This window comes from Schistocerca gregaria, chromosome 2 (genome assembly GCF_023897955.1).
Source record: "Schistocerca gregaria isolate iqSchGreg1 chromosome 2, iqSchGreg1.2, whole genome shotgun sequence".
Classification (NCBI taxonomy): Eukaryota; Metazoa; Arthropoda; class Insecta; order Orthoptera; family Acrididae; genus Schistocerca; species Schistocerca gregaria.
The window spans coordinates 456,547,270-456,570,011 of record NC_064921.1 but is presented as its reverse complement, the minus strand read 5'-3'; positions in this window follow the sequence as shown (position 1 = coordinate 456,570,011).

The following is a 22,742-nucleotide window of genomic DNA, read 5'->3' as shown; positions in this document are numbered from 1 at the left end:
ATTTCCTGTCAGAGAGGCCACAGTCCGTAGTAACTGACGGAAAGTCATCGACTAAAACAGAAGTGATTTCTGGCGTTCCCCAAGGTAGTGTTATAGGTCCTTTGCTGTTCCTTATCTCTATAAACGACTTAGGGGACATGTGAGCAGCCGTCTTCGATTGATTGTAGATGACGCTGTCGTTTATCGACTAACAAAGCCATCAGAAGAAAAAAGCAAACTGCAAAACGATTTAGAAAAGATATCTGAATGGTGCGAAAAGTGGCAGTTGACCCCAAATAACGAAAAGTGTGAGTTTATCCACACGAGTGCTAAAAGGAACTCGTTAAACTTCGGTAACACGATACATCAGTCTAATCTAAAAGCCGTAAATTCAACTAGATACCTAGGTATTACAATTACGAACAACTTAAATTGGAAGGAACACATAGAAAATGTTTTGGGGAAGGCTAACCAAAGACTGCGTTTTATTGGCAGGGCGCTTAGAAAATGTAACAGGCCTACTAAGGAGACTGCCTACACTACGCTTGTCCGTCCTCTTTTAGAATACTGCTGCGCGGTGTGGGATCCTTACCAGATAGGACTGACGAAGTACACCGAAAAAGTTCAAAGAAAGGCAGCACGTTTTGTACTATAGCGAAATATGGGAGAGAGTGTCACTGGAATGATACAGGATTTGGGCTGGACATCACTAAAAGAAAGGCGTTTTTCGTTGCGACGGAATCTACTCACGAAATTCCAATCACCAACTTTCCCCTCCGAATGCGAAAATATCTTGTTGACATGACCTGCATAGGGAGGAACGATCACCACGATAAAATAAGGGAAATCAGAGCTCGCCCGGAAAGATATAGGTGTTCATTCTTTCCGTGCGTTATACGAGGTTGGAGTAATAGAGAATTGTGAAGGTGGTTCGATGAAACCTCTCCCAGGCACTTAAATGTGATTTGCAGAGTATCCATGTAGACGCAGATGTAGATATACTCATACTTTAGATACTTGAGGTATGCACGGCTTTGTTAGAAAAAAGAATAGTTCGATGTAGTCATAGGGTCGAGCTGCGCATGTCTGCTTTCATGCCCCGCATCTAATTCGCTGCAAATAATAACCTAAAATGGGATCTTTCAGTCGTAAAGTCTATGCAGTGACTAAAGCTGCGAATTACTAAAATAAACAGAAATGTGAAATAAAGGTTAAATGAATAATTGAATGACAATAGTTCTATTCTAAAATATGTAATTGATGTGGATGGCAGAGAATTACATAGAATAATGTATATTCAAGAAAGGACATTTCAGATAAACGGGAAGTGGTCCTACGATATTCAAGTATTTTACAGACAGAAATACTCTTCAAAAACACAGTAAAATTACGTTGAGAGCATTGCGAGAATGATAGCAAAATCCACAAACGAAATTGTTATCAAAGATACGGGAAATCTAAGTCCATTTCGTGATCACAATACACGAAATATTCGTCAGATCAAAACCGTTCAGAGTGAAGCATAATGATTCAAAAATAGACAGCCGCGATACGAAAAACCGAAACTCATACCCTGTCTACCCTCAGTTTCGTAATACAAGCGGAAAATGTTAGAATCCTACATTGGAGCACATTCAAACCTCTCGAAGTATAAAGTCCATTCAGAAGTTAAATTATGGTTTATTCATAAATAAATAAGCTACCATTCTTGCGCAAGTGCGCTCCAGTTAAATGACAACGAATTGTCGTTAAATTTTGTTTAAACAATTATTTATGTCTTCTAGATAATAACGTCTTTTGGTTTTATTTTTAATTATGATGTACTCAGAGCAGCCAGTGACATCTAATACTTAATGGTGGAGAGGTTGTATTAAATTTAATTAAAACAAGGGTACGTTATGGTAAATTTTGTCAAAGAGTTAAAGTAATGACCAGTGGCTCTAATCAGTAAGCCTGTTGTTGTCCTATGTTAAGGTTTTCTGCAGTAAATCTGGAGTGATTAAGCAATACCAATATCATTTGGAGATGGTCGACAACAAGACATATCGCCATGCATCCTATTCCGTCCTGTGTGCTAGAAGGGAGAACGTAAAACTTGAAATTTAAAAGTTGTCATAACTTTAGGGTTGGTGAGAAAATACTGTTGGGAACTCACAATAAGTCCTCATTTCTGTTACATAAGACTATAAGGCTACCAAATAAAAGATCATATCTCATAGCCTATCCGGATACCAACAAGTTTTAAGGACTATGTCACCAGAGATTTAAAGAAATGTGTGCAGTAGATTTTTTTGTACCTTTTATATAATGTCTTATTTGTAAAGATTTTTGCTTGTGCTTGTTTATGTCATTTGTACGTCTTATTATTTATGTGTATTTAGTATCATAAGTAATGTATACTCTTTGAATATGATAAACAGGACTCACAGCAAATGTGTAAACACCGAGTGTTCACAATATTCCTCTTTGGTTACAAAGTAGTGAGCATCACTAGGAGATGAGAACCAGTTACGCACAATGCAAAAAGTGCATGACTGATTAACTAAAATCCTAATGGAACTTGTACCTTGAAACTTATGGACATCTGATTAAGAGATGAACAGTCTTTTCAGCACGAAGAGATTATTCGTCAATAGTTGTATAAATGTTAAACGAGAAGAGACATTTGTTTCTAAACTCATGTAGAAAAGTTTGCCTGAATGAGTGACATAGGTGAAAACTGCAAACATCAATTTGGCATTCGGCAGTTTTGTGATTAGCAAGAACTGCGTTAAATGAAAGACACTGCCCTCGTGGCACGCCATGAGATTGTACATAAAAGTATATGTAGTGTAAGTTATGTATTTTCTAATCATATTTGACTAAAACAGTACATAAAAATATACTTTTCCACACGATGTGTAATATAAGAGAAATGACAAGCCATTAACAATAGTTCAAAAAAATGGTTCAAATGCTCCGAGCACTATGGGACTTAACTTCTGAGGTCATCAGTCCCCTAGAACTTAGAATTACTTAAACCTAACTAACCTAAGGACATCACAGACAACCATGTCCGAGGCAGGATTCGAACCTGCGGCCGTAGCGATAGCGCGGTTCCAGACTGTAGCGCCTAGAACCGCTCGGCCACTCCGGCCGTCCATTAAGAATAGTTTTAAGCCTAGTTACTGTAATGAATAAAATGATTTTACTACCACTTGTATAGTTAAGTTTCTAGTTTTATAGAATGTTGGGCGCACAATGTCATAGTGCTCAATGAGTGTTTCAACCTAATTTCTAGTTCCTGATCTCTCTCTCTTGAGCGCTGGTTTTTTTCTTTGTTTTGGTTTGTTTGTCATTCCGATTCGTGCTCGTTGACTACTTATCGTGTGTGACAACAAAAGAAAGATGTTTTAAGTATTAGAATTAATACCTGTTTTGTTCCATGCATAAAAATAAAGAAAAAACGGGAATTACTTTTAAGTATCAGTCCGTTGAGTCCCATAAGAAAATTACGGCTGTAACTGCATTCAGTATAATACGAAAAACTATCGTAAATCGATATTATCGTAAGTACTGAAAACAAAGTTGTGTACAGAAGATTAAATGTGTAGAACACATGATGACGTCGCTCGCTTCGTTGGTTCCTTCTCCTTGGCTCTTTTTTTCCCACGATCTGATCGCAGTTGGGGAGGGCAGAGAACTCAAAACCGTAAATGAGGCAAGAACATTAGAATAACTACTCTTTAAGTACTGAAACATTAAAAAAAACGAATTCTGTTCTAATTGAAAAAGCATATTTATTAATCCTGATTTTTTTAGAAATTACTGTATTTGTAAATTTTTCTTAACACTACCTTCATCAAATACTCGTAATTTATTTCCTATTTCTTGTCTTACAATCTGTGCTTCTTTACTAAAAAGTAACATGAAAATAATGTGCTGAGAGATAACTTCCACCCCCCAACTGCTGTTAAATTCTAGTAGTATATACCGTTGACACGATAACTACGAAATTTGAAGGGAGTGATAAAACACGTAAGTATTTTTTTGCTCTAAATTTTTATTCTTATAACTTGATATTGTGGATATGAAAGGACCTTTGACTGTGGTATACTTTCACAGATTGGACAGAACATACTGAAAGTCCAGAATTTGTAAAAGTGGTGACTGCAAAGCCACTGAGAGCAAATAAAAAAAATTAAAAACCGATGTTCTTTTATTTCTACTTGTACAATCGCCTTTCTGTTGCTGGAGCTCGAGGTAAGTGGATGTAAATGTATATCATTATTTGTACGTTATTTGAATCTATCTGTTGTGTTGACACCGTTATTTATTCATGCCATTACTTTGTCTTTTAATCATTTACGCTGTTTTCTTCAGATGCTAGAGGCAATAATAGGCAAGGTTGGCAGCGGACTGTTGGGATACGAACAATCGGACATAATTAGTGTCCTTTCTTTAGTTACTTTTCTGTTAAGTGGCTGAACATTCCCCCTCCCCTTAAGTCTATTCCGATCATTTCTCGACTGCTAGCAGTGTTTTGTAATTAAAGCTGCATGGGTCCGATCGCATTTCGTTTCTGAAGCATTACGTCTGCCAGCCACCTAATTGAACTAATACTACGTAGATCTGCAGATAAAAGTGAAGACTGTCGGAGGTTCGAGTACTCTCTCGGGCATGGGTGTGTGTGTGTGTGTGTTGTCCTCAGCGTAACTTACAGTTTGATTGAGTGGTGCGTACGCCTAGGGAGCGATGACGTCAGCAGTTTGGTCCCATAGTCCTTATCACAAAGGCAATTCAAAATTCAAAAATGAAGAGGCTGCAGTTCAATAAGTTAAATCGTTGTGTTAAAGAATACAGTTTTCTTCTGATGCACTTTTCAGTAAAATCATCCACACTCAAGAACATTCCCTCCGTATTGCGGCAGTTGGATAGTTCTGATTTGCCCTATATGCGAGTTGTTAAATTTTGCCGAACTTTTGAGTAATGCTTCATCTGGCTCTCTTCTAAAGACTGGAGGGGAAAACATCTCAGTATGCTGGTATTCTTACGCAAGTGTGCTCACATTAAATGACAACGTCTTGTCGTTAAATTTTGTTTAAACAATTATTTATACCTTCCTGACAGTAATGTCTTTTGGTTATCTTTTTAATTGGAATGTCGGCTTACATATGCGACTGACCACTTTTAAATTAGCACAGATTTTTAATCGCGCTTGCAATCAACATCTGAATAAAGTTACTGGCAAAATATTAAACTGTTCATTAAATCAAAACTAGACATGAAAATATGGCATTTCAGTCTTTGATTGCTATTTTTTATTTTCATGACCGGTTTCAGGCTAGCTGCCCATCTTCAGATCATATATTGCACCGATAGTTCTGTACTGACAAGTTACTCTGTAACTGCAATATATGATCTGAAAATGGGCAGCTAGCCTGAAACCGGTCATGAAAATAAAAAAATAGCAATCAAAGACTGAAATGCCATATTTTTATTGTTCATTAAATAATGACACAAGTGTGGCAAACTATGAGGTATTCAGCTGTATTCTTATGCTGTATAACTGTGGAGAATACGATGTTCTAACATATATTTGCGTAATAAAAAGTCACAGGATAGTATATAAAATAGATACAGTTGAGTGGCTTGCAGGGATGATAGCTATCATGCAATGCTATCGTCTGAGATGTCGCTTGTTGAAATCCCATGAAGAGCTTAAAAGTTGTGATTTAGAGGATCAAAATGAAAATGGTCAATGTAAATTATTAGCTTTTGTTGTTTTGAAGATCTTGAAATTATTGTTGTGTCATCGGATGCAGCTCATTTTTCTTAGATCACTGATGTATTTAGATTTGCACTAATATTTAAATTATGACAGATTCTCAAGGAGCTGTAAGAAGCCATCTTTCAGCTTGTCTGTCACTCCACCATTTTTGGTGCCTCTCCTGCACACAGGATGTGAGTATAAGCCGTCCAAATCCCCAGCTTTGGGATTTACGCATTTCCGGAACGCTCTCCTTGTCCCTGCACCTGAGCTCGTCTGGGGCTGCCGCGCGACTTCCTCGTCCCGCCGACTCCCACCCAGCCGGCTAGCAAATTCTGTTCTCCTCAGTACCAGCCCTAGGTGGACGAATAACTCGTCCGCACACGCTACAATTTTAAATACCCATTCTTGCCACTAGACATTATACTGTTGACTGGCTTAAATTGCACACAGTCAAAAATGCGAATCTAATTTATTTTTAGACTGAAAAAAAAAAACGCAAACAGCATACAGCATCAACATACTACAACTGAATGGTGATGAGCACTAATACTACTACATCCTAACCCCACAACATTTTTACGAAATAGGAATGGTATGTATCTGTGTTAGAAACCCATAACATTACAGATTTACGTGTTACTCATGATGATGCTGTGCGATATATAGAGCTACAGCTCGAAATTCTTTCTTATGCTTCTTGTGTGCCATAATAATCCACTCTGAATATTAGGTTCCATGACGCTTTTTTTCTATTTTTCAAAACTGTGAACATATTTCAGCTTGCCAGAAAAAGCTTTGTTGACAAAGTTTAATTTGTTTTCATATGGAAAGCACCGAGTCGGCCAACGGCCTTGCCGCTGTCGTGACACCGGTTCCCATCAGATCACCGAAGTTAAGCGCTGTTGGTCTCGGATGCGTCATTGTACGGGTCTTCCGAGTGCTGTTGGCAAGCGGAGTGCTCTCAGCCCTTGTGTTTATTTTTTATTTTTTTCAATTAAACTTCCAGCGTCCTAAATGCTGCAGTGTGGACTGTGTACACCACACGGCGCACTCACGTAGTACGTGGAATAGGCTGTAAACAATAATACACTACTGGCCATTAAAATTGCTACACGAAGAAGAAATACAGATGATAAACGGGTTTTCATTGGACAAATATATTATACTAGAACTGACATGTGATTACATTTTCACGCAATTTGGGTGTATACATCGTGAGAAATCAGTACCCAGAACAACCATCTCTGCCGGCCTGAGTGGCCGAGCGGTTCTAGGCGCTACAGTCTGGAACCGCGTGACCGCGACTCTCGCAGGTTCGAATCCTGTCTCGGGCATGGATGTGTGTGATGTCCTAAGGTTAGTTACGTTCAAATAGTTATAAGTTCTAGGGGACTGATGACCTCAGAAGTTAAGTTCATAGAGCTCAGAGCCATTTGAGCCAACCATCTCTGGCCGTAATAACAGCCTTGATACACCAGGGCATTGAGTCAAATAGAGCTTGGATGGCGTGTACAGGTACAGCTGCCCATGCAGTTTCAACACGATACCACATTTCACAAGAGTTGTGACTGGCGTATTGTGACGAGGCAGTTGCTCGGCCACCATTGACCAGACGTTTTCAATTGGTGAGAGATCTGGAGAATGTGCTGGCCAGGGCAGCAGTCGAACATTTTGTGTATCCAGGAAGGCCCGTACAGGACCTGCAACATGCGGTCGTGCATTATCCTGCTGAAAGGTTGGGTTTCGCAGGGATCGAATGAAGGGTAGAGCCACGAGTCGTAACACATCTGAAATGTAAGGTTCACCGTTCAAAGTGCCGTCAATGCGAACAAGAGGTGACCGAGACGTGCAACCAATGGCACCCGATACCATCACGCCGGATGATACGCCAGTATGCCGATGACGAATGCAGGCTTCCAGTGTGCGTTCACCGTGACGTCGCCAAACACGGATGCGACCATCATGATGCTGTAAACAGAACCTGGATTCACCCAAAAAAATGACGTTTTGCCATTCGCGCACCCAGGTTCGCCGTTGAGTACACAATAGCAGGCGCTCCTGTCTGTGATGCACCGTCAAGGGTAACCGCAGCCATGGTCTCCGAGCTGATAGTCCATGCTGCTGTGAACGTCGTCGAACTGTTCGTGCAGATGCTTGTTGTCTTGCAAACGTCCCCATCTGTTGACTCAGAGATCGATACGTGGCTGCACGATCCGTTACAGTCATGCGGATAAGATGCCTGTCATCTCGACTGCTAGTGGTACGAGGCCGTTGGGATCCAGCACGGCGTTCCGTATTACCCTCCTGAACCCACCGATTCCATATTCTTGCTGTCATTGGATCTCGACCAACGCGAGCAGCAATGTCGCGATGCGATAAACTGCAATCGGGATAGGCTACAATCCGACCTTTATCAAAGTCGGAAATGTGATGGTACGCATTTCTCCTCCTTACACGAGGCATCACAACAACGTTTCACCAGGTAACTGCTGTTTGTGTATGGGAAATCGGTTGGAAACTTTCCTCATGTCAGCACGTTGTAGGTGTCCCTACCGGCGCCAACCTTGTGTGAATGCTCTCAAAACCGTCATGTACCGTCATTTGCATATCACAGCATCTTCCCCCTGTCGGTTTAATTTTCGCGTCTGTAGCACGTCATATTCCTGGTGTAGCAATTTCAATGGCCAGTAGTGTAGTTGCACTTTCTGCCACCAGGTGAAAATATGGCACTGTAAGGAGTCAGAATGTGAAATGTTTCCTGTTTTGACGTCAGTATGCTGTTTATTGTTTGGAGACACGGTTATTTCTTTTGTGAACTGACTGTTGTTGTAATCGGTTAAGATGGTTGAAGTTTTCAGTACGAAATACAATGGCTATTGAGAAGAAAGGTTGTGCACTTCTCATCACGTTTTTTGAGAACGGCGGGAATAGCACCTGCGAAGAGAATGGTGGTAAGTTCCTTTGGGACCAAATTGTCGAGATCATCGGCCCCTAGTCCGCCCCATTATCTGAATGGTCAGTGCGTTGGATTGCAACGCACGGGGGCCCCTCAGGGACTGGGTGTTGTGCTGCCCTCATCATTATTTCATCCCCATTGTCGACGCGTAGGTCGCACTCAATAAGACCAGCACTTGGCTGCCGAACTTCCCGACTGGGAACTCCCGGCCACTGACGCCAGACGCTCATCTGCATTTCGCTAGGCTTACGTGCTACTTAATCTGACTTATTCTAAGAACAACACATACATCCATGCCCGAGGGAGCACTCGAACCTCCGACAGGGGGAGCCGCTCGAACCGTGGCAAGGCGCCAAGACCGCGCCGCTCATCTGCGAAGAAACCCCAAGTCAATAAATGGGCTAAAGAATATGATCAAGAAATTTGAAGAAACGGGTGAATTATGTGATGCAGTGGGGAAGCGGAGGCAGCCCATTCTCGTGGCAGTTTCCAGAATGAGGTTTTCCCTCTGCAGTGCAGTGTGCTCTGATATGGAACTTCCTGACAGATTAAAACTGTGAGCCAGACCGAGACTCGAACTCGGGACCTTTATCTTTCGCGGGCAAGTGCTCTACCAACTTCTCACGGCAGTTGTTCATCAAGTTCCTGTAGCTATAGCCGACCGTGCAGCACGTGCTTCGTATTCTGCAGTCAGTGCTCGAGCTTAGTTAACAGTTCAAAATATTTTGAGGTGCATTTTGCACTGGTATCCCTACAAGATTCAGAATGTGCACCAAATGAAGCCCCGGGACCGTGTACAACACCGTGACTTTTCCCGTCGTTTTTTGGCACAAATGGAAGTGGATTACATGTTCCTGCAGAATATCCTTTGGACAAAAGAGGCACATTTTATTCTGCACAGTGTCACGAATGCTCAGACTGTTGCATATGGAGCTCTACTCGGTCACATGTTGTGCAGCAACATCCACTGCTCTCAGAGGATGTATCTGTATGGTGTTGTTTCACACGCTCCTTCAGTCTCGGTCTGCTTTTGTTCAGGGAGATGACATATCGCGGACCTGTTAGTTGTACAGTGACATCTGAATGTTATAAGGACCTCACTGTGAACCACGTGATTCCAGCTACGCAAGAACGTAACTGTGTCCACGCCACTATTTTCATAAAAGAAGGGTCAACATCACATGTCACTCGCCAGGTGAAAGATTTGTATCGAGAGATCTTTGGTAACGACCACGTCATCTCTAACTAATTTCAAGATGTGTGACCTACCAGATCTCCCGACCTAAATCCATGTGACTTCTGCCTGTGGGAATATCTGAAAAGTCGTGTCTATCAGGCATACGACAAAATATTACTCTGATTACACAGGATATGCTGTGAGTAACTGTGAACAGTGCCATGTTACAGATGCAGGTTATTACTGTCGGGAAATCGTACTGAACTCATGTATCTTGCTGACATATCCCAATGTCGTGTCACCGCCAGACACCACACTTGCTAGGTGGTAGCCTTTAAATCGGCCGCGGTCCGGTAGTATACGTCGGACCCGCGTGTCGCCTCTATCAGTGATTGCAGACCGAGCGCCACCACACGACAGGTCTAGAGAGACTTCCTAGCACTCGCTTCAGTTGTACAGCTGACTTTGCTAGCGATGGTTCACTGGCAAAATACACTCTCATTTGCCGAGACGATAGTTAGCATAGCCTTCAGCTACGTTATTTGCTACGACCTAGCAAGGCGCCGTTATCAGTTATTATTGATATTGAATCATGTACCGTCAAGACCGACGTTCGTCATTAATGGATTAAAGTTAAGTATTCCACCAGCTACGTCCGTTTTTCTCAAGTCTAATTCCCTTGCCGTGTTCCAGACCTCACGCCAGCCTGCGTGAGCTAAAACGCGTGCATTTCGGCCTCCTTTAGTAACACGGGTTGGCTCTCCTGCCAACCACAACACTATCGTGCGTTCGATTGTGCCTTCCCATATTGTGCACTCACAACACATTCCGAGAGCTTGCAACGCCATATTTTCACCTCGTAACAGAAGGTGTTACTATTATTTTTGTCAGCATACACCTTGAGAGCACTGATTAATGACCATACCTACGATGTTTCAGCATCCTGCGATGTATACAACTTGCACTGCAGCACTCGGAACACCGTCTGTTTAATTATAACCACATGATATTTAGACACTTTTGCTTGCTTATTTACAGGATGCAGTTCTGCCAGAACTAACCACTTGAAACAAGCATTGACCTTTCACTGGACATTTATAACTGTCTGTTTATTTGCTGTTACTTTTGACAATTTTGTGTACAGTCCTGTATAAAACCCTTTATATTCATTAACAGATATATGGAGTTGAACTATTTCTTTCAATTTTCAGTCGAAATCTCTCTCGAAAAGTGACTAGTTGCTTTAAGAGCTTATCAGTAACACTAATTGATTTTCACTCATCATTAATATTCAATGGCATTGAACTCGAATTATTTGTATGCAGCTCAGAATCAGAAACACGTTTAAGAAATGCCTGCAGTGTGTTATAATAGATAGGAAAAGAGAAGAATGGTGTAGAAAAGATAGAGGAATTGGACAAGAAAGTGTGCTCTTACCAGCGCTCTTCATTGTAGTCATTAATGTCATCATAAGGAAAGTTGACCATGAGTCAGCATCAGATGACATGAAAATCAAGCATATGACGATGATGTGATGATAAGGGAAGATAATGAGCGGAAACTGGAAGAACAATTAAATACCTTCAGAAGGCAACTGACGACATAGCCATGGATATAAGGTTAACAAAAAGTGAGGTAATGGAAAAATTATTAAAGAAGTGGATGTTTCCACAGACGGGATATAAAATTGTTTTCTCTCAAACATATTTAGGAATTGCAAAAGCAAAAGTTTTGAATTATGGATCAGAACGTTGGTGATAGAAAAAAAGATATGTGTTGTGAAAGAAAAGAGAAGTTTGGAAGAGGCTTTGTGACCGATCTGCATAAGAAGAAATGTTTCAAGAAGAAGAATCAGTGGGTGAGGTTGGAAGTTTTTAATACTACTACACGTGTGACATACTTTTCTTTTCTTTTCTTTTCTTTAGAGAGAGTTGTCCAAAGTCCCCAAATTTCGTCAAGATCGGGTGTATTTTTACAGGAGACGACAGCCCGATCCTTTTTCTCGAACTGTTTACAGAATATGCAACACTGAATGAGAAAAACCATGCATGGGTTACAGCAAGTAACCAGTACCTGAAAGATATTAAGATTGGTAATAGTGATATATGTTTCAAACTTAAATTTTTTTATGCATTTGTCCCAAAAAACGTTAAATGATGACTATGTACATGACGATTCAGTATCAACAACATGAAAAAACCAGAGCAGCCGCCTCACTTTTATAACGCAACCTTCCTCCTGAGTGAGCTAATGCGTTGTGAGAAATGTCAGCTCACGTAACGAAATTTCTGATACATTTCAAAACAGTTTATAGAAACATCAAACATTATTTCGCTAAGCACCAATTATATCATTATCCTACATCCCAAACGTAAGCAATATGATCGTTGATTATTATGATCAATGAAGGATTATTAAAATACCCTACACATCATTCAGATATATTTGAACGAGGTACCAGGTCATTTGGATACTTTTCAAAACAACTCAAATTTACTTAGAATTCTTATTGAGATACGGTTGCTGACATGAGTCCCCACAGGATACGGTGCCCGACGAGCACCGACCTATTTTTGTGCAAAGCGCTGGGCGAGTTTCTTCGTTTGTTCGGAAAGGACCAGTATTGTCTGGCCGCTATCGGCCAGTCAGTGTCGCGCTGCCACCACAGAATCAAGTTGAACGCCCTGCAATCTTTCTCAAACTATTTTACAGAATCTATTCGGTAAAATTTTTTTTTGCTTTTCTTATGGCATTACTTGTCAGCTTCATGAAGATGTGCCATCATTTCATTAATAGTCATGGTTATTGTGATATTAGCACGTAAGTAAGACACTGCACGAGATTCGAAAAAGTCTGCAATGAAAAATTGGGGCCGCTATGATTTTGCGTTTGGTGCGCATTACATAGTATGTTGCTGCGTATGAAATGTAACTACATATTGGATTTTTCGTTAGACGTGAGTGGAGGTCTATCTGTTATCAGCCTCGAGAAATGTGACGTGCACACTCATTTTGCGATCGCACTCGCGGGCGATAATCGAGAGTGAAATATCCACAACATTCCTTCCGTTTCATAAATGGTTTGGTATGTCAAGGTGAGGTTTGGCATATGATTGGACAAAAAGAGTATAATATTTTCCCATACGGTTATCGTGCAAAACTTCGTTATCTACCGTGTTAATTCACTAACTACAAACTTTTTCGATGAAGGAACGTAATTTTTAAGGACCATCGATAGCTGGTGAAAGGAGAAATGCAATGGTTTTTGGAAAACCATAAGCGAAGGCATTACATGTGTATTTTTGTACCAAGGATGTGCTTATTCATAAGCTACTGAGCTTACTTTTCCTCTGTTCCTCACTTAATAAACCACAGTTTCAGAGCTCTCTCGCATCTGCGTCAGCAAAACAGTTTCTATCTGCATTCACTATGAACATAGTTAAGTTTACTGTTATAACTCTTGTTTCTGTTTAGAAATAAATTTTTGTAAAAAAAAAACTATTGCGGAACTGCCTACACGCAGGGTGTACCGCCTAACTTTCCTACTTCATATATTTCCGAATTGAAATACAATGTGAAAAATTCAATTGGGCGAGGGTGCTCCTGTGTCAGGGTCCCACACAATTGGCAGAAACGCACAAAAACAAACAAACGTCACTCTCAACACGAAGCTATGTTTTTCTACCGAAATTTAAAGTAGAAGTATAATTAGTGATGGCAGACTTGGTTTCACTGCTTCATACCTTATACCTTCTGAAATATTTAGACTTTAAATAATGTAAACGGAGCCACTATTGCTGCTGTAATGCTGTAACTCCGTAATGCAGGTAGTCTGCACTGACCTGAAGCTTGCTGGTGGCGACCCTTGCTTTGTGCATTACACCAGAGACTGTGGCGTCCTTGCTAGCCTTATTTCAGAAAATATGAGGTTTAGAACAGTGAATACAATTCTGCCGTCACTAACTGTACCTCTAGTTTTCACTTCCGTTGAAATGTTGTCATGGCAACAGTTGTGAAACCTCACTGTGTCAGAAGTGTTGGATTCACGTTAAGCACACTATTCGGTTGTTGTTGCTTCCAGCTTAATTCTACACATTGACTGTTGTTGTTGTGGTCTTCAGTCCGGAAACTGGTTTGATGCAGCTCTCCATGCTATTCTGTCCTTTGGAAGCTTCTTCATCTCCCAGTGCCTACTGCAACCTACATCCTTCTGAATCTGTTTAGTGTATTTATCTCTTGTCTCCCTCTACGATTTTACCCCCCCCCCCCCCCCCCCCCCACTCTGCCGTCCAATACTAAATTGGTGATCCCTTGATGCCTCGGAATATGTCCTACCAAGCAGTCCCTTCTTCTAGTCAAGTTGTGCCACAGATTTCTCTTCTCCCCAATTCTATTTAATACCTCCCCATTAGTTATGTTATCTATCCATATAATCTTCAGCATTCTTCTGTAGCACTACATTTCGAAAGCTTCTATTCTCTTCTTGCCTAAACTATTTATCGTCCACGTTTCACTTCCATACATGGCTACACTCCATACAAATACTTTTAGAAACGACTTCCTGACACTTCAATCTATACTCGATGTTAACAAATTTCTCTTCTTCAGAAACGCTTTCCTTGCCATTGCCAGTCTACATTTTATATCCTCTCTACTTCGACCATCTTCAGTTATTTTGCTCCCGAAATAGCAAAACTCCTTTACTACTTTAAGCGTCTCATTTCCTAATCTAATTCCCTCAGCACCACCCGATTTAATTCGACTACATTCCAATATCCTCGTTTTGCTTTCGTTATTGACTAGCTTGGTGGAACTATGCTTACCTTTTCAGTAATTATCACATACCATTAAAAAGGATATCTTTCGATTAAAAATAACTGAGCATTCAAAATCTCCTCGAGTAAAAATTTGTCTTCATAAATCGTGCAACAAAATACTTGTCTCCCTCAGTACCATTACATGTTAGGCACCTGTCTTCAGTACTTTGACTTTTTATGAGCCATGCTAGACACTTTTTGTAAGTATATGTAAATGAGTGATAGCTAATGTCAGATGTTGTATCCAGCGCCCCAAAGAGCGAGACTATGTATGCTCCTACAATCTTCGGCGCCACATATCGCAGCAGTAGCGAGCGCACAGCAAAAGGGCTCCTTTGCCACGTCATAAGACATGGCGTGATAACGTTGTCTCTGGTGCGGGATAAAACTGTCCTCACAGAGGCCAATCTGTTCAATATACATCCCTGCACGTGCACCGGTGACGCAACGGTTATCATGCTGTTAACGATCTACGCTGCGACGTCGGACTGTGTCTGATGTTTCTCTCTTGCTAGATTTCAAATAGCATACTGACGGACTTGGTCCTTAAGCCTAGTTTACACGACGACATTGGGCTGCGCCACTCGTTGCGTGGAATGAGTTGCACGGAAATGGTTTCATATTTGATTGTGGACACGGTGAAACCAGTATATACTCCAGTTTCGTCGTTTTGTGGTTTCGTGAGTCATGTCTGAAATGAAAGTTTTGGCAGCTGCACGTCGCACGAGTTGTGATGGAGTTAAAGCTTGTTGCGTGGATGTGCTGCATAAGAAAAAAATAAGAAACGTATTTCGATTCGTGACTGGACGAAGAAAAGACGTCAGCTCGGTTGCTCAGCATCCTTACTGAAATAATTTGCAATGGAAGACCCAAGAAGTTCTTTTAATTATCTTAGATTGTCACCAGAACTGTTTACATTTCTTTTAAATAGAGTTATTCATGTGATAAGGAATAAAGATATTGTAATGCATGAAGCACTGTCGCCAGAACTAAAATTACATATCACATTGCATGCATTAAAATCGAGAACATTCGGCATGATATAAGATGTAGTTTTAGTTGGTGATGACGCTTCTTCATTAACACCAATAGTTATTAACAGCAACAGTAATTAACATGAACAGCAGTAATTATTCGAAGCGAGAATGGTTTGCAAACTATTGTCTTAAAGATAGATCTGTACAGTGACAATACTTCAAAATTCAAACATGTGCGATGTCCTTAGGTTAGTTAGGTTTAAGTAGTTCTAAGTTCTAGGGGTCTGATGACCATAAGTGTTAAGTCCCATAGTGCTCAGAGCCATTTGATTTCAAACATATGTGAATAGGGAGTACTGCTGCGATGTTTTAAATAGATGAATATTGAATAAAGAATGCAGCTTCTTGATCTGTGTAGCCTTCCCTCCTGTCAACAACACTCCTTAAAAAAGGAGTCGGCCAATTCGAACTATGGGATTTTAGTCTTGTAGAGAGGAGCATTTCTACAGCTAGAATTACATTTGCTTCAAATGCTCTGAGCACTATTCGACTTAACGTCTGAGGTCATCAGTCCCCTAGAACTTAGAACTACTTAAACCTAAGTAACCTAAGGACATCACACACATCCATGCCCTAGGCAGGATTCGAACCTGCGACCGTAGCGGTCACGCAGTTCCAAACTGAAGCGCTTATAACCGCACGGCCACACCGGCCGGCTTACATTTGCTTGTATTTTTCTTAATTCAGTTGTGTATGTGCTCCTAATTCAATAAATTTTGCCCAGCCACTCAGATATTGTCAAAATATCTGTTCTGATCGCACGTGACGGTCTCAGAAGCATCAATATGTTGCTTATTTTTGTAATTAGCGCCACTGAAATCCCAGAAACACCTATGCAATGCATAGGTATCCAAAACGCGAACATTATTCTCCGTTTCCCACTTCATATTTCAGTTTGTCTACACTCTACGAACACACATAACCTCAAAACCCATGCAACTAGTGTTGCCAAAGTTGGAACACGCCAAAACTGTTTAGGTTCCCCGATGAGTCGCGCAAACGCGCAGCGCGCATGCGCAGTGGCAGGTAGCGCAGTTGTCTGCAACCTTGTGTCGTCGTGTAAACTGGGCTTTACTTAAGGTCTTGCAGTACTCCACTTCGTGTAACCGCAGGCAGCCGGAAGCTGTTGTTGTGCGAGGAGCACTTGCAATACATGTACCTTGTGTTTGCATTGAAACAGAAGGAACAGAAACATCGTTTCAGCATCAGTAGCATTCTATAGTGCCTTTAAAATTAGTTGCAACTTTTGACAGTTCAGTACGAAGCGACTGGAGGAAAGCGTGGTTGTCAGCGTGTGCTGAACGCGACACGGGTCCAACGAAATATACGGGCCCTGCAACGAACTTATGACGTCAGACTAGTCGGTTTTTTCGCCACACTTTGTGAACGCTCGGCTCCGTGCAGGGCCCATGGGAAATCAATACTTAATTGAAAAGATGCCCAATAAAGATCTTAATTTTGTCGTGTCGTGTGCTATCGAGAACTTCCAAGCGCATAAACGCGCAGTGAAGAATTACTAAATTCGTCTGGCATTCGAAAGCCACATAGTGTCGCGTGCTGTAACGCACAGTCGTGGACAAAGCGAGCGAGACCCCTCGCCCTTTCGTTATGCTGATCCGCACAGCCTTAAACTCTGCTACACAACATACAAGGCAAGGCGACGAAGTGCTACCATCATACCATGCAAAGGCGGGAAATTGAAAAACCATCCGAACTTTGTTAGACAGCTTTCAGTCACGTGTAAGACTGTATTAATGCTGGTTAGTGTGTTAAACAACACGTAAATATAATATATGAATGAAAGAAGAAACGCTAATTAGTATGAACTGTACTAATAAAAATTAATTTTTTACACCACCAAGGGACCGTATACCGCAGGAAGTGCGATACATTTCCGCTTATTAGGTCTACCTGTACTAGAGGTAAACGGGTTTTAAGGGTTGGGTAGACAGACGGTCAAGAAAGTGAGACTAGTAGGGTTCCATTTTTACCGATTTCGGTGACGAAATCCTAACAACGAAAATAACTACAAAAGTTACTGAAGATGAGGGCTGCATAAATAATCCCCCCTACTCTTTATTAGAAATGTTCTAGTTGTAGTCGATACATCAGCATATTAATCGTAGCTACGCTTTCGATCCAAATCACGTTTACAGCAATGCAAATAAAATCCATTTGCCTATACACGTGGTAATTCAGATCCCAATATTAATGCCACTGCGTTTTAGAAGTGCGAACATTCCCATTGCTAGCTAGCTTAAGAAACACTTCGGCTAATGAACGTTTTCTGGCTGCGGCGGGTCTAATGGAGAATTCGAAACATTGTAGAATACGTTTGGGAGCTATGTAGCCGTTTATTTCCTGGGGTGGTGCAGAATTATCCTACTAAATTTACTCGCTAGTAACAGTATTTTGTTATTTCAACAAACATCTCAAATGATTGTCACATAAGGGTGACATAAAGGTAGAAAATTCATGTTTTTGAGTCCAGAAAGCTCTATGTAACAGAAACTGCAGATCATTTTCCCTTTTTCAGTGCGAAATTGCCGGCTTATTCATGTGAGGGATAATAATAGAGGGCTGTTTGCCTGGGTTGTCTGCTAGCTTAGTGAAAGGTGTTTGCTACTGCAAGGGAGGTCTGGTTTGTTTTCGGTTCTAATCTCGATGGAGGCAGATAGACTCTCAGTAAAGCAATTGTAAGAAATTCTCGTGCCCTCAATACGTTTCATTGTTACCTTTATTATGTACAGGCGCCCTGTGGATGTAAATATGAAAATCTTGTAGAATTTCATACTTGTTACTGCCTACTTTTTCCGCTTCTGTCAATAAATGAATTGACTTAAGTGTGGCACGGAATGATTTTTAACTGAATTTCGATATGAATCTTCACGTATTGCTAAATTTGCACACTTTCATGGTAGGTCGGCAACGGTAATCCAGTATGATTGGTCTGAACGTTGACATAGACCGTTTTGCGGCTGAATGTGCATAATATTTTGCTAATTCGTAACCATCTGGGGTGCTTTGTCTTACTAAAACAGTTATGTTATCTCGATAAGCTGAAATTCATTTTTATTAATACAGTTCATACCAATTAGCGTTTCTTCTGTCATCTATATCTTACATTTACGGGTTGTGTTTAACACACTAATCAGCATTAATATAGTCTTACACATGATTGCTAACAGTCTGACAAAGTTCGGATAGTTTTTCAGTTTCACGCCTGTGCATAGTATGTTGGTTGCACTTCGTCGCCTTGCCTGTTATGCTGTGTAGCAGACTTTAAAGCTGTGCGAATCTGCATAACGAAAAGGGTGGGGGGGGGGGGGGGTCTCGCTCGTTTTGTCCACGACTGTACACGCCACGGCCTGTCTTTCTCGTGGGCTTCGACGCAGCAGCAGATGACGTTAACGCCAGGCCTAGTCGGCGAGGAACCTGTCAAACACGCTTACCTGCGGGAATAGCATACCGCGCAACCTGGGCGGTCTGCAGTCTTTTACAAACAATTTTAAACGAACTGTTCGACAGTAAACTCTGTTCCTTCGTCAGCTACCAATTCGTTAATGGTGACAGTTATTGTGATATTTCGACATTAATGAACTGCTATAAGAAATGCTTTAAGTTTGCAGTGAAAAACAGGGGTCGCTATGAATATGCATTTGCTGTGTGTCAGGTCATATGCTGCTCCACTTGAAATTTAGATAATACACAGATTTATTCTTTAAACTTGGAAGGATACCGCTATCTGTCTCCATGGTCGTGAAACTGGAATGTATGTGAAGTGCTCTGTCACGAAGGCATGAGACAGTAAAAAAGCCATAATGAAACATCCGTAAATCTCTAGTTTCTCATTAACGGTCTGAGACATAGAAACAAACTTTTGGCAAATTATAGTACGCAAAGAGGAGAGTATTACGCCGTATCATTAATATGCGAAACTTCCATATCTACCGCGATATTCAAGTAACTACAATTCTTTTTTTCAACGAAATAATGCAATATTTAAGGATTAGCAATAGCTGGTGAAACGCTAATTGCTGTGGGTTTTGCAACACTATAAGTGAATAAATTACATGTTTATTTTTATGCTGAGACTGCGCTTTTTCATAATTTCAGGATTCCCTCACGATTTCAACTGCATTAGGGTGTTAAAGATGAATATTTGGAAACCCTGCTGTGTCCTGGCAAAAGAAGCTGATTTTAACATGGCAAAAAGAGAAGTTACGCATCACTCAAAACTCTGACAGCCCTTCATTAAATTCATGTCTCCTCAACTACCTTCTTGGTATGGATGACAGACGAGTTCCGTGGTGTGACAATTACAGTGGCTTCTTTTGTAAGCATTTCAACCTGGTTAAGTGTAAATTTCTTGGTTTTTATTTCCACATTGATTTCTACCTAGACCCATATATCCTCAGTATGATTTAAATGAGCATGATGCGGAAGAAACCTGATTAAACTATGTCCTTAGCGTTAACCATTTCGTCAGCCTGGTAGTGTGAAGTTTTTGGCTTGTACAGCACTACAGCTTCCATTAACTCCTGCTTATATTTGCTAGATTCAACGTTATCCAATGTAGCGCGTGTGTACTCTTTACATCCTAGAACGTGCATCCAGTGTTACTTAAGACGATTAGACTTCCTGAGCCATGATAGCGGCACAGCAGCAGAACATTATCTTCACAGCCAGTGAATGTGTTCTTAGACGACAACTTTTATTGCCAATCTCATATTCAGACATGCTGCAACGCCAACACAAAACACTGGTTCACAATATCTGACGACTGCAGAACATTTTCCATACCACTATACAACGAGACGTAATGAACATAGCTACATCCAGTGCGCTACACAACGTGGTAGTGCCTTATCAACTGCGTGGCAACGGGGGCGCCTTACCAACCGAGATGCCGGCGGCGTGGTGGGGAAAGCTGACTTGCCATCGGTGTTAACTGAGCAATGGCGACCCTTCCGGTGAGCCAAACGTCAGAAGTCGTAACTAATTTTTAACGCACCATAAGACTCTTTACATCTATCTCATTTGAAACTCAGTGGAACTGCGGCATCATAATAATCATCACACGTTTGACCACTATTGCTTGATGTGGCCTCCTCTAGTCTGTTTCATACGTTACAACCTTAAGCAGTGGACATAAACGCTCCGCCTACATTATTTGCAATGCTAGCAATCTTCCATAAGGTCATCTTTCTTTATCTCCTAGAATCAAGCAAAGAACTTGCTTCGCTCATATACCATCCATATAGCTGGCTACATGAATTGTCCATTTACATTTCCTTTTCATTACAGTCATACCACAAATTTCGCTCGTCTGTTTCCTCATCCATTTGCTTACTTACTTGTGCCTCTTATAGTATTTACAAACACTCTTCTCTCCATTGTTCACTAGCTAAAATCTGATTTCACAGGACAGAAAGGATCAGGTTGTGGAAAGGGGCCCAAATCAGTTGCTCCTAGTTGCACAAATATGCAAACTTTATTTGCTAAAAACACTTAATCACACATGCCCTTAAAAGAATTCAGAAACAATATGGCTGAAGGACAGAACACAAGTTATTAAAATTGAGGTAAGGAATACATACAGATGAAGGCCTTAGTTAGAAAATTGAAAAACTGAAGGCTTAAGGCTTGGATAACAAGAACTCCAGTAAGGAATTATTAAAAGGTTTTAGACAAAGACCTTTCAAATTTTTATTTAAGTAGGCTGAAGGCCTAAGCTTAAAATATTTCACATAAGGTTCGGTTGAAGGCCATATACTGAACATAGAACAACTCAAGGCTTAAGGCCTGGACAACAAATTAAGATAAAGAGGAAAATTTCAAATGATTTTTTCTTTGGCTGCTGAAGGTTGTATCTTAAAATACTTCATATAAAGTTTGGTTGAAAGCCTTATACTGAACATAGAACAACTCAAGGCTTAAGGCCTGGACAACAAATTAAGATAGAGAAAATTTTTCAAATGATAATTTTTTTTTTTACTTCAGACGGCTGAAGCCCGTACCTTAAAATATTTCACATAAGGCTTGGCTGAATGCCACATACTGAACGTTAAAACAAACTAAATTAATACATGGCTGAAGGCCTCGCACAGTACTGGAGACAAAAGAAAATCATAATTCCAAACGACAGAACAGTGGTGCACAGAAGTATTCTGAGGGTCGGCCTCGGGAGGAAACTCTAACAACAGGTTAGGTGAGACTGGCAGCCAAGCGCAACACTAAATAATTGGGTGGTAGCACTACCTAGGGACGGCTGAAGAACCAACCAATAACCTAATCAATTCCCTTCCACCCAACCAACGGCACGACAACCGAAAATATCAGCGAGAACGAAGATCGCAGCCGCACTACATCTTGATAATTGGCATCTAAACACAGTCAAGGTACAATAACCACTCAAAGGGAAAAAAAGGAGAACAACATCATGCTTTCGAGCTACATACCATGCCGGACAGCATCAATACAGAGAGGAAAAAACACTGTCGGAAAACTGCGCTAACGGCCAGGGCAGGTAACGAGAATGTTAACGGCCGCAAGGCAGAAGATACCACTGGTACACTTCGCTAATAAGTTGTAATCATATCTATAGTTAAACACCATGCAGGAAGACAGCTACCAAATTTGGCGACTCCAGCACACCATACGTTGCTGCTTGCGGGAACGGCCCAGGAAGCAACAACCGGCAATGAACGAAGAGATGTCACAGCAGTTGAGGTTGCGTAACAGGTTAGCTGATGACTCAACTCCAGTATCCAGGTTTGGTAGGCGACGATCCTTGCAGCTCTCGCAGCTAGTGCCTCACAGCTCCGACCGCACGTGCACGCTGCCAGCGGCCCTGGCCTATCCACACGCCGCAGAGACTTCCTCGCTGCTCTGTCGCAAATGACCGACCGCTCACACACACCACCACACGGAAAATATAGCGGTCACTTCAACGATGGTACAGCAGTACTAGTATCAATAAACGCTGCTGCTGCCACTGATGGAGGCAAGTGAGCAACTCACTC